The following is an 11,049-nucleotide window of genomic DNA, read 5'->3' as shown; positions in this document are numbered from 1 at the left end:
CCATGATTGCAAAGTAAAACAACGTTTGTATTAACATATGCTTAATAAATCATAATTTGAGTCAAACTTTACATTTTCTTGAATTGAATTATTTAATGGTTAAAAATAAGTCAAATTGGGTATAATTTGACATTATAAACTCGACATTGAAGTACAAATAAAAAATTCAATTTCACTTCCACGAAACTGTAAGAAAAGTATGTTCAAAGGAATCTTTTCAATTTGATTAGGCTAGCTTTGAAATCTGAGGATTTATCGATTATATGTATATAAAGAAAATAACTAGGGAGCTGACTCTCGTATTTTAGATTATATGACACATTTGAACTATACTTCCTCTCGTGCAATTCGCAATATTTTTGTGGAATATAAATTTGTTTCTTTTTTTGGTTCAATTGTACAGGTGTTGAAAAATAAGTAAAAAAAAAGGGGGATGAATTCTGTACGTTAGTTTGTACAGACGATACACATCGTGTCGCGGCACATCTAGAATAGATAGAATTTCGAAAAACCATTTTCGAATCCATTCCCCGGGACGGAAGATCGCAGGATAGAAAAGAGTCTTGCTCGATTTTCATTAAAAGTTTCTTAGCGTTACCGGTATGTATGGCGAGTTTTCCAACTTCGCCGGCGCCATTCGCGGAAACTCCTTTCTATGAAGGAAGCAGTAAAAAGCTTCGTTTTCGCTTTACTGTTTCGCCGAAAGCAGTTTGTACGCGTTTCAATATATGTACCTGACTTTCATAATCGTCACATAAATTGCATCACAAAGCGTCCGGCCATTTTACTCCTGAATATCCGCCGAGTATAGGAATAATTGTGATTACAGATATTCTCTCTCTCTCTCTCTCTCTCTCTCTCTCTCTCTCTCTCTCTCTCTCTCTCTCTGTCGAATCATCCGGATTAATAATCTTGAAATTGAGAATTTGCATTAAAGCGTTAAAATTCTCTATCGATATCTATTGAATGCTGTATTCGGATCGAAACTGGAAAGGAACGACCGCATATCTATACAGAAGATATTGTTACTTGAATAATGAAAATAAACAATAAATATAAATAAGTGATTTAAAATTAAAATGGTTTAAAATTAAATTTCTTTTTAATAATATAGGCATGTAATGATTGTAAGACTCAAGTTTTAGGTACTTTGCGAAAAATTGCATAATTTCTTATACAGGATGTCCCATTTTAATGTCCCACCCCAAATAAATTTTTTATTTTTTATTCTTAGAAAAAAATATTTCAGGCAAAAGTTGTATGGTTTTGAGGGGGACATAAAATGGTGTCATTAGTTTGACCTTGAATAGTTGCTTGAAGGTCACGTGAAGATTACCTTCAATTTCTTAAACGGAACCCCCTACTTTTTATTGCACATTCTTGTAGATCATCTCGAGAGCTTTCTAAAACATTATAATTAAGTAACTTTTCGTTAAGTAGTTGTTAAGTTAATCCGGCCAGTCAAGGCAAGATAAAGGCACGATCTGGCCGAATCGTACCTTTATCTTGCCTTGACCGACTGGATCATGTCCCGATCTTGCCTTATAACTTAACAAGTACTTAACGAAAAGGCATTTAATTATAGCGTTTTGAAAAATCTTCGAGATGATCTAGAAAAATATACAATAAAAAGTAGGGGGTTCCGTTTAAGAAATTGAAAGTAACCTTCACGTGACCTTCAAGCAACTATTCAAGGTCAAACTAATGACACCATCTTATGTCCCCCTCAAAGCCATACAATTTTTGTCTGAAACATTTTTTCTAAGATCAAAAATAAAAAAGTTATTTGGGGTGGGACATTAAAATGGACACCCTGTATATGTATACTGAAGATGGCCTAATTAACCCTCGGACGTCGTGATACTCGCACGCACGGCGGACGCAGAGTCAAAAACGACCCAAGAATGAAATTATTTTAAAACGTTTGAAAAACAATTTTTTATTATATAATAATATGTATAAAATATGTAGAAAGAAAAATAAAAACACATATTTATCATAGAAACAAATATCCATTTATTCATTTTCTTCACAGTTGAAAAGATTGAAAAGACTTAAACAACTCTAACTCGCGGGTCTAGCGAGACTCTGCGTCCGTTAGCGGAAGGTTAAGGCCGAAACGTCTATTTTTAATTTGTGAATCTATTAAATATCTAAATATAAAATATTCGCTGCCGATATTTTGCGGTGTACGCCCTTTGTATTTCCGTTTTAATGAAAATAAATTTAAAAAATGAAATAAGAAATTAAAATTATATCCGAGAATATCCATTGGAGGCTACATGATCTACCTTTAAGTCATTAATTCAGACTAGAAAGGGGTAACGACGACGTCTATCCAAAGGATACCGCTCGCGGATTCACGATCTTTGAGATTGAAATCCATGCAAATGGGGCGGTCCACGGTTCCACGTTGAACTATTTTCTAGGGTTAGAGAGAGAGAGAGAGAGAGAGAGAGAGAGAGAGAAATAAGTAAATAAAATGACGAAGCCCCGACAAGGCAGTAAAATGTCGTCGCCAGGACGGTGGTCGCCGAATGACGCACATCGATGAAGTATCGTAACGCTTCGGGGATGATCGTTACAAAAATAGGGCAAAGATCAAAAAGAAGTAAGGTCGAGCAGTCGCCAGATAAATCCTTGAATGTATGAAAACTGTATTATTCCTTAGGAAATCAAATTAATGTTATGATCATTTGTATCATTAATAATGATCAAAGTAATATTTTGTAATAACAGTATTATTATGAAGGGAATAATGATTTGGACCATCGTTTGATGACTAATGGTCTCGGGACTTGATAAACATTACCTATATTTCTCTCTATCGATTTCAAATTTGAAATTCTTATTAAATTGGTAGAAGGTACAAATTTCTTTTCATTACGAGCAAGCATAAGTCCTGATTTATGGAATTTTGCTTTTTTGTCGTAAAATCTATTATTAATTAAAATGTTTGAAAACCCGATCTGACAGATACCGCTAATAGCATAATTTTTTAAACATTTAATGAGGGATCAATAAAATTTCATGTCGGTTTTGTATTTTTATTTTAAATACAACGTTCGTCATTAGTGATGCCTTTATTCACAATTTATTTACAAAAAATATTTATAAAAGAAATATGATATAAATAATCTATAAGAGCTCATTTACCTATAAAATAGTCTAGAAGAGCTATACAATAAACATTCTTTAAAAAAAGATGTTACAAAACGTATATAGAACTATAAAAAATTGATCCTTCGCGAATAAAATTAAAAAGAAGAAAATTAAACGTAAAAATTAGATAAAACTATATATTATGTATAAAACACATAATACTACACCCTCCGTTTACTCCTCAGCTACAAATAACTGTATCCTTATCTCATAATCAGTAACTCAGTTTCAGTATACTACATAAATATTTTGACAGTCTAATAAAATCATTTCAGATTTATCTAATTTTGACCCTCTAAAAAATAGCGCTATGAATTCAACATGCAGTATCTAATATAAGTCTTACTTTTAATATTAACTTCAACACAGTAAGAATTATACCTTACGGTGTGTACAATTTTTACTCTATTGATGCTAATATTAACAGTGAGAATTATACAAGTACCGCATATTAAATTCATACCGCTATTTTTTAAAGGGTAAGAATGAGGTTCACACCGACATTTTTTTAGAGCGTACTTCAACAAAATATTCATCCCCGTGTATATGTTACAAAACGAGCCACCGCAAGGAACTTTAATTAAATAAAATGTGTCATACTCGAATAAATAATTGCGCAATAATGTTTACTGTTCGAAAAAGGAGAACGAGGAAAATTGTCACATATACATATATATGATGTGCATTATTCGCCGTTTGTACGCATACTTTGCCGGAGCACACGAAAGTTGTTGTAATACCACTTTGCCATTCACTCCTGCACCGGCTGTTTAACTTTCATCAGTGGCCTGATACCTTTGTGGTATATCATCTGCAAGTATTAGCATCAAATTGAATCTACGTCGTTGCCTGGGACTCGCAGAAACTACGCGTGTCTTGGTGACGCCGTGCTACACGACGTTGAATCGTTCGCCAACATTTTCGTAGGTTCTTATTCCCGCTCGCGGAACATTTTTTTCTTTTTCCGTTCCATATTCATCGATCGTCCCTCTCGACTCTCGCGAAACGCTGAGTCTCTTCTCTCTCTCTCTCTCTCTCTCTCTCTCGTCGATCACGCTTCCTTTTTCTCGTTTTTTCGTCGATTTTCAACCAACTACCATACGCGACGATGCGGCGACGACGACGACGGTGAGGATGTAATGTCCTTAACATCGATTTCTCGTGGCGAACGCTAAAATAACTGACGTGGCTTCTCGCACACGCACAACAGGATCTGTATATTCCCGCCGCATATTCCCGCGAGTTCGTTGTCTTGTTCTGAATTTTGGTTGATAGACCAAAAAAGATCGACGTCAATAGGGACTCGCTTACGCGGCACGTACTTTTCCGCATATTCACGTCATCTTCTCTTTTCCATTGAAAATTCACCGGCGAATATGATTTTTCTGTCATTTATACTCTCGTTTCAAATGGCATACTTTTCAAGATCAAAGTTAAAGAGGTTCTCGCGCTACTTCCTAGTCAATAGACAGTTTATTATAATAATATGTAAAACAATTAAAATAATGGAATAAAAAGATTACTAACAATATCTTATGCCATTATACATAATTATTGTTAATTTTATATGTTACTAAATATTTTCGAAATGACAAATTACACTGAGAGAAAACAAAATAGTTCCAGCAACTATAAATTTGGCAACTTTTGCAATTGAAGTACCTGTAACTAGTTTTACAAAGTAATAGAAACTAAAGTAGTGTGCTGAATATTATAAAAATATAGTCACGGTAACAAATTGCATGCACTATTAATTGGTAGTGAAGTAATGACTCAACTACATTGAGTAGTTACTTGGACTTCATGTAAATAGATATAACAATTACATTTTTCTAGTTTAGACAAAAATTTTTAAAGGGTCGCTCAGTACGAGTAGTACGCGGCTTTGTCACCAGAGGGACGTAGCGGAGTTCAGTTTCTTCTAAGAAGGAAACCACTCAACTTACAATAAGAGGTGCAGCGTTGGTTTCAAACTTGGAAGACAAAAATAAACAAGAAATGCATACACAAATTTGTAACTATGTATTATAAAGCTTTAATAAGAACAATAAGTAAATTAAGTGAACTAAGAAAATATATTAATATTAACCATTTAATTGTTTATATGGTTAATGTACTATATTTTCTTAGTTCACTTAATCTAGTATTCTTATTAGAATTTAATAATATAATATGTATATAGTTGAGGCGCTATTTCACTAAAAATTTATAGTTACTGATACGACTTTTTTCTCTGAGTGTAAAAGTTGTACGATGCTCATTTGATGTATACGCGTTGTCCATTTGACATATATTCTAGCTTTTTTCATTAAAGAATATAAATTTCTTGTAAACTGTACGGTCAGTTTAAATTTTAAATGAAACTTTACGATAACAAACTTAAGTGTTTACCTTATAATTATAACGATTTTTAAATTGCTTATTAAATTGTCTTATACGCAAGTGTCTCAATTTAAAAGAGCATAATTACGGAATAAGGTTATACCTTCAACTTGTAATGTAAAATTCTATAAATTTAGAATTAAATATCTTCAAAACATGTGTGTGTGTGTGTGTGGTACGGTAAACATTAATGAAATTTTTTCTAGATATTATTGATATTATTAACTTTTGTATTACATGTACGTATATTATAGACTTGTCTTATATTTCATCAAACGCGAAAACCTCCTTAAGGGATGCTGGAGTGACCAAATTATCACACTACAGTCGTATAAAAATCTTCGAATTGACTGAACGGAATAAAAAATCCTTTTATAGGATTAAAGTAGACGCAAAATTTTAGGAGGTGGTGCAGTGGACCTTGTACTAAAATCGAGAAAAAGTTAAAAAAATTTTTTAACATTCTTTCGATTTTAGTATAAATAATGTGATAATTTGGTCACTCCAGCCATCCTCTTAAGGACATGACGGCAACGATATTCTCGCGGTGGACAAAATGAAGCGAGATAAAATCATTTATAACGAAACGTTTATCTCTTATCTCGGTTGCCTCAATGCACCTTTTAACAAACAGGGCTTCATCCTTTGCCGGGAAAGGGTGAGGTCCTCTGAGTGAAACTAAACGTCAACGTGATGTGACGTTGCGATTCATGACGGCGCGTAAAACTTTGAGACTGACAATGAATTACGTCGCGGCTCATTTAGCTTTCTCAGTGCACCTATTGTCGTGGCACCGAACGGCCCGGCCGACCGATGACGCGAACTTCGCCAATTGGAATATTTAAAGCCCCAGTACGCAAAGAGAGAAGGAGAGAGAGAGGCGAGCATTAACTACCAACCGAGCTCGAAAGTAATTTTGAGGCTTCCCTTGCAATATGCACGAGGGGATACGGTCGTCTCTGTGCCTCTCGCGCGCTTTTGTACACTCGGCCCTCGGCTATTCATGAGTAGCCACGGTCCCGAGTAATCGTTCTATAACGAACGACGTCCTTTCCTCCCTCGAAAGACTTACAAGAGAGATATTGACATCGAATAAAAAAAAATCAATGGCGTCCATTGATAAATTCAACCTGGCGATATTTTCGCCTCTTGATCACCATACTAATTTCGTAACACTTCGATCCTTCTATTGCGAACGAATTTCGGAATAAGACGCGATCGCATTTAGCAACTGCGATGGGAATACACGCCTTATTGCACAACAGGGAAGTTAACGTCAGTTATTTTAAGCGAACTTGATCAGCGTCAGTCCTATGTTTGATTTGGACATTTAGTTTATATCACTGCGATGTCATGCGGTTGATGGAAAATCGAACAATAGTCAACGCGTTTAAAATTTATGTGATATCACGATGTGTAATTTACAATTTTGACGAATTAAGCGTTTATTTTTAGTGATAATTTTGACACAATCGAGCAATAACTGTCACTATATTTAAGATTTATAACCGCGAGTTATTTTCGAGGAATTTAGCGCGTTCGTTTTTGGTTCTTTTTTTTCCCCATCAGAAAGTCGCAATAATAGAGAGGAAAATCTCAAACGAGTAAAGTCGAATGCGATATGTTCCGAGTTAGAATAATCAAAACTTTAGATCTCATATTTGCATCAAAAGTACTGTTCATTAATTTGGTATGTTAAGCTGCTCAGGACGCTAAGTCAATATTATGTCATATAGCAAATTTGCTTTTAACAGTCTCTCCGACGGCGTACGACGGCTGAATTAAGTAGGTTCCATTGAACGTAGAAAATCACAGAGAAACGAAGTACATCGCGCAGATAGGAGAGGGGGAGGGGAAAAATAAAAGGCCAGAGAAGATCAGGGCGCGTACACGGCTTAACGTCCGCGCGCGGGCTGGTGCTTTACGACCGTGGGATATAAAGTTCCCGCTAATTCCACCTGGCAAACTTTTTCCCAGAGGTACGAAGACAGACAAAAATATCGTCGCGAAAGTTCCTTTGATAAGCGCACCTCGAAGAAGGCGTAGCTGTCTTACCGAAGGGCACTTAATCCCGCGAGGTGAGATTTTGATGGATAAAACCAGCGATTTCCTCGAGACCTCATCGTATCGGCGGTAAACGAACCGGTAGCTTTCGAAGCCTTCGTTTTTGAGAAGTGAACGTGTTCGTGTGTGTTCCAAACTATTTAATCAAAGAACCATCCGTAAACTGTAACCGTTTGTGCGAATTCTTGCAATTTACCAACGGCACAATTATATTGCACATCATAGTATTACTACTGTACGTTCAATAAAGCTACTATTATTATTATTATTACTATTATTATTATTAGGTTATTAAATCTATTACTATACTATTATTACTATTATTATTATTATTATTAGTATTATTAGTATTAGTTGTACAAATTACCATTCAAATTCTAGAAAAAAATATTGTCATTCTTTCTTTGTGATGGTAATGAAATTCAAGAGGTACTTTGAATTGATCTATAAAGTGGGAGGATAAATCGGTGTCGCGAATAAAGTTTGCGTGGCTAAGGTCGCAAAGTGACAAGACGAACTCTTAAATCCGAAATTTTCGATGCAGCTGAAACTTGGCGAACATTCGGAGAGATAGCGAGCTCAGACGTATCTGTTTCATGGAAAAACGATCCGCTAGTCTCTTTCTAAAGACATCCGACATAATTTTGCCTTGCCTCAAATGTTTTCATAAAACGAGGCAAACGTCAGAACGATGTTTAAATAAAAATTTCATAGTGTTCTCGATTCTGTCCTTTTACCGATATCCAATGAAGATATCGGTAAAAGGAAAGCGACATGGAAAGTAAAAGATCGATGCGATAATACCTGATATTTTTCTATCTAAAGCTCGTTTTTTTTTGCACAACAATCGAGAACTTTTTCAACGCGATATTACGGAGTTGTCGTTAGAAATTAAAATATATTTTATTTAAAATAAATTAAAGATATAAAATTACGGACGAATATGAAATATAGTATTTTTCAGCGGACTTAAAATAGATTTGCCTAATAAATAAAAATTTAATTTGAGGCATAATCGCGTAAAGATATAATATTTAACGCTGACGGTTCAATCAGGTCTAAGCTTTCGTCGGGGGGAAAAGTCCTCCGATTTCCGCTTTCCGCAGACGAATCTTTTTTTCCATTTATTTCTTTCTCCATTTTGATAATTTTGACGAACAGACTTGAAATCCGATCCCATCACATAATACCCAAAAGCACTCGGCGCAATAATGGAGCCATCGTGTTATTTCGGCCGGCGGAGAAGGCATACGTGGAGTTTCAAATCGAAACGGTCGGGGAAAGAGAACGACGGCCTGAAGGTGGGGGCCGCAGGCAGGGTGGCATCCCCCGGGACTCCGAAATCCGTTTCTGGGCAAACTGTCTTGCGAGTAGTTCGTCGGATAGTTTCGGATCCAGATTCCCGGGAGTTAAGCCAAACCGCCTTCTCAAGCGAGACGACGCGAGGATCGTTCCCTCCCTATTTCCTGATCTTCTCTTTCCCCCTTTGATAGTGCATAGTGCGACAGTGCGGTCCCGATGGCTGAAATGAGATCCGTTTGCTACTCCTAGTTACTGGAATAACGCACCGAGGCTGGATTTATGACGGCCCGGGTCAAATAAATCGCGGATTATACGACTTGACGAGCACTTTGAGAAGCTTTCTGCGTCCCTCCGGTCTCCTCTCCCTCCGACGCGACTTCTTGGAATTTATCGCCATTTAATCCATTTAACCCTTGCGGGACAATTTATTCGTTATGCGAAATATTTGCATCTTTCATGAGGTATCTATCCTTACACGATTACAGACTGGAATTTTTTTCTATGCCTTTGAGGTGAATCTTTCATTTAAGTGATACTCTCTTATTTGAAATGAAATGAACACGGACTTACTAATTAAAGAACTTTCAGATTGTATGTATATTACTGAACTGACAAAATTGACTTCGGTTTAGTTTGTACTTTATTACTTTTCAAACCTTGAGAACTAAATAGATTCATGTAAAAGAGTTTTTAGAATAATATTATAAATTTATTTACAATAAATTTATTTAGTTTTTCAGCACATTAATATCTTTCTAATATGATGCCTGATTGAGCATCAAATTGTTAAAAATTGCTTGTCAATTTAATTTAATTTGTGATATTATTACAGTAGTTTAATTGCATTTATAAATCCAGAAAACCAATTCGGCACACAGTTCGAATAACTATAAATATAGTATGTATATGTATATGCATGTATACATATATAATATATATTTAATTCACATTGATTATTTAAAGATTTCTAGTTCGTATTTTCTCACATATACGATCTAAAATAAGGTTCTTGTTGTTTTTAGAATAAAAAAAATAGAATAGTTAATTATTGTATATTTTTTTCTTATCAATTCGAAAATAAGAAAAATAAAATCGAAGAGCTTCAAATAAAGTTTATAACAATAATCATCATTGAAATGGAGAAACTCGTGGGATTTAATACCAGCGCCAATTTAACGGGAATTATTTGAAAATTGAATCCTCGTACATCCGAAGGCGAGCCAGCGCATGCAGTGACACTGAATATAAACGAATATACAAGACCTTGTTTCCCAGTTTCACTAATATTCCAGTAGGACATTTTGCCAATCGTTTCTCGCCGCGAGAACGATTTTGAAAATTGACTCGCGAGCGGGAACGAAAGTACTTGTCCTACTCTAATACCGCCGTCCGCGTTATCGCCAAGTGAAGGATACAGAAGCAACCGCCGCTCTCTCTGTTTTTCTCTGTCTTTCTTTTTCGTCCTTTTTCGTTCTTCCACGGGAGGGGTTGAATTACCCTCCTGTCCACCGACAAACCCCGCTGGAAAACTTGGCATAGTCGAGACGCCACTATCTATTCAATTTTCGCCAAGTTGGCGGAGTCGTTGCCAGGAAAGCCGACCAACCAACCGGACGTTTTGTCTTTTCTCGCTTCTCGCGAAAGAAAGATGATGGAAGTCGCTTACAGAAAGAGGGGTGGAAAAGGGAAAAAAAATGTGCGAGAGAAAGAGAGAGAGAGAGAGAGAGAGAGAGAGAGAGAGAAATGCGCGCTTCTCGTGCAAACTGACTTCCTGGAGTTACTTATGGCGTGAGATAGTGAGAAAACGCGTTTCTGTCCGCCAGGATGATTTTTCATTTCGCTCCTTAGCACTGCATTAACGTTTAAAGCGCATTTCTTATTGATCCATTTTCTCTGATTGAGATTATATTTTTGTCTCACTATGTACTCATCAATTTTTATTTGTATACAAAAATACTTTCGGATTTCCAGTTAAATCAGTTAAATGTAATAGAAGTAATATCTTATATATATCAGAGCATTCAATACAAATAAATAAAGCTATTAACTTCAACTGCAGAAGTATCCTGAATCGATTTGTATCAGATACATGGGGAATAAAATAAAAATAATTGGAAGAAATAATCAGTATCATTGCGT

This window comes from Mycetomoellerius zeteki, unplaced genomic scaffold (genome assembly GCF_001594055.1).
Source record: "Mycetomoellerius zeteki isolate Tzet28-1 unplaced genomic scaffold, Tzet1.0 scaffold48, whole genome shotgun sequence".
NCBI classification, from domain to species: domain Eukaryota; kingdom Metazoa; phylum Arthropoda; class Insecta; order Hymenoptera; family Formicidae; genus Mycetomoellerius; species Mycetomoellerius zeteki.
Note: the sequence above shows the minus strand (reverse complement) of the source record.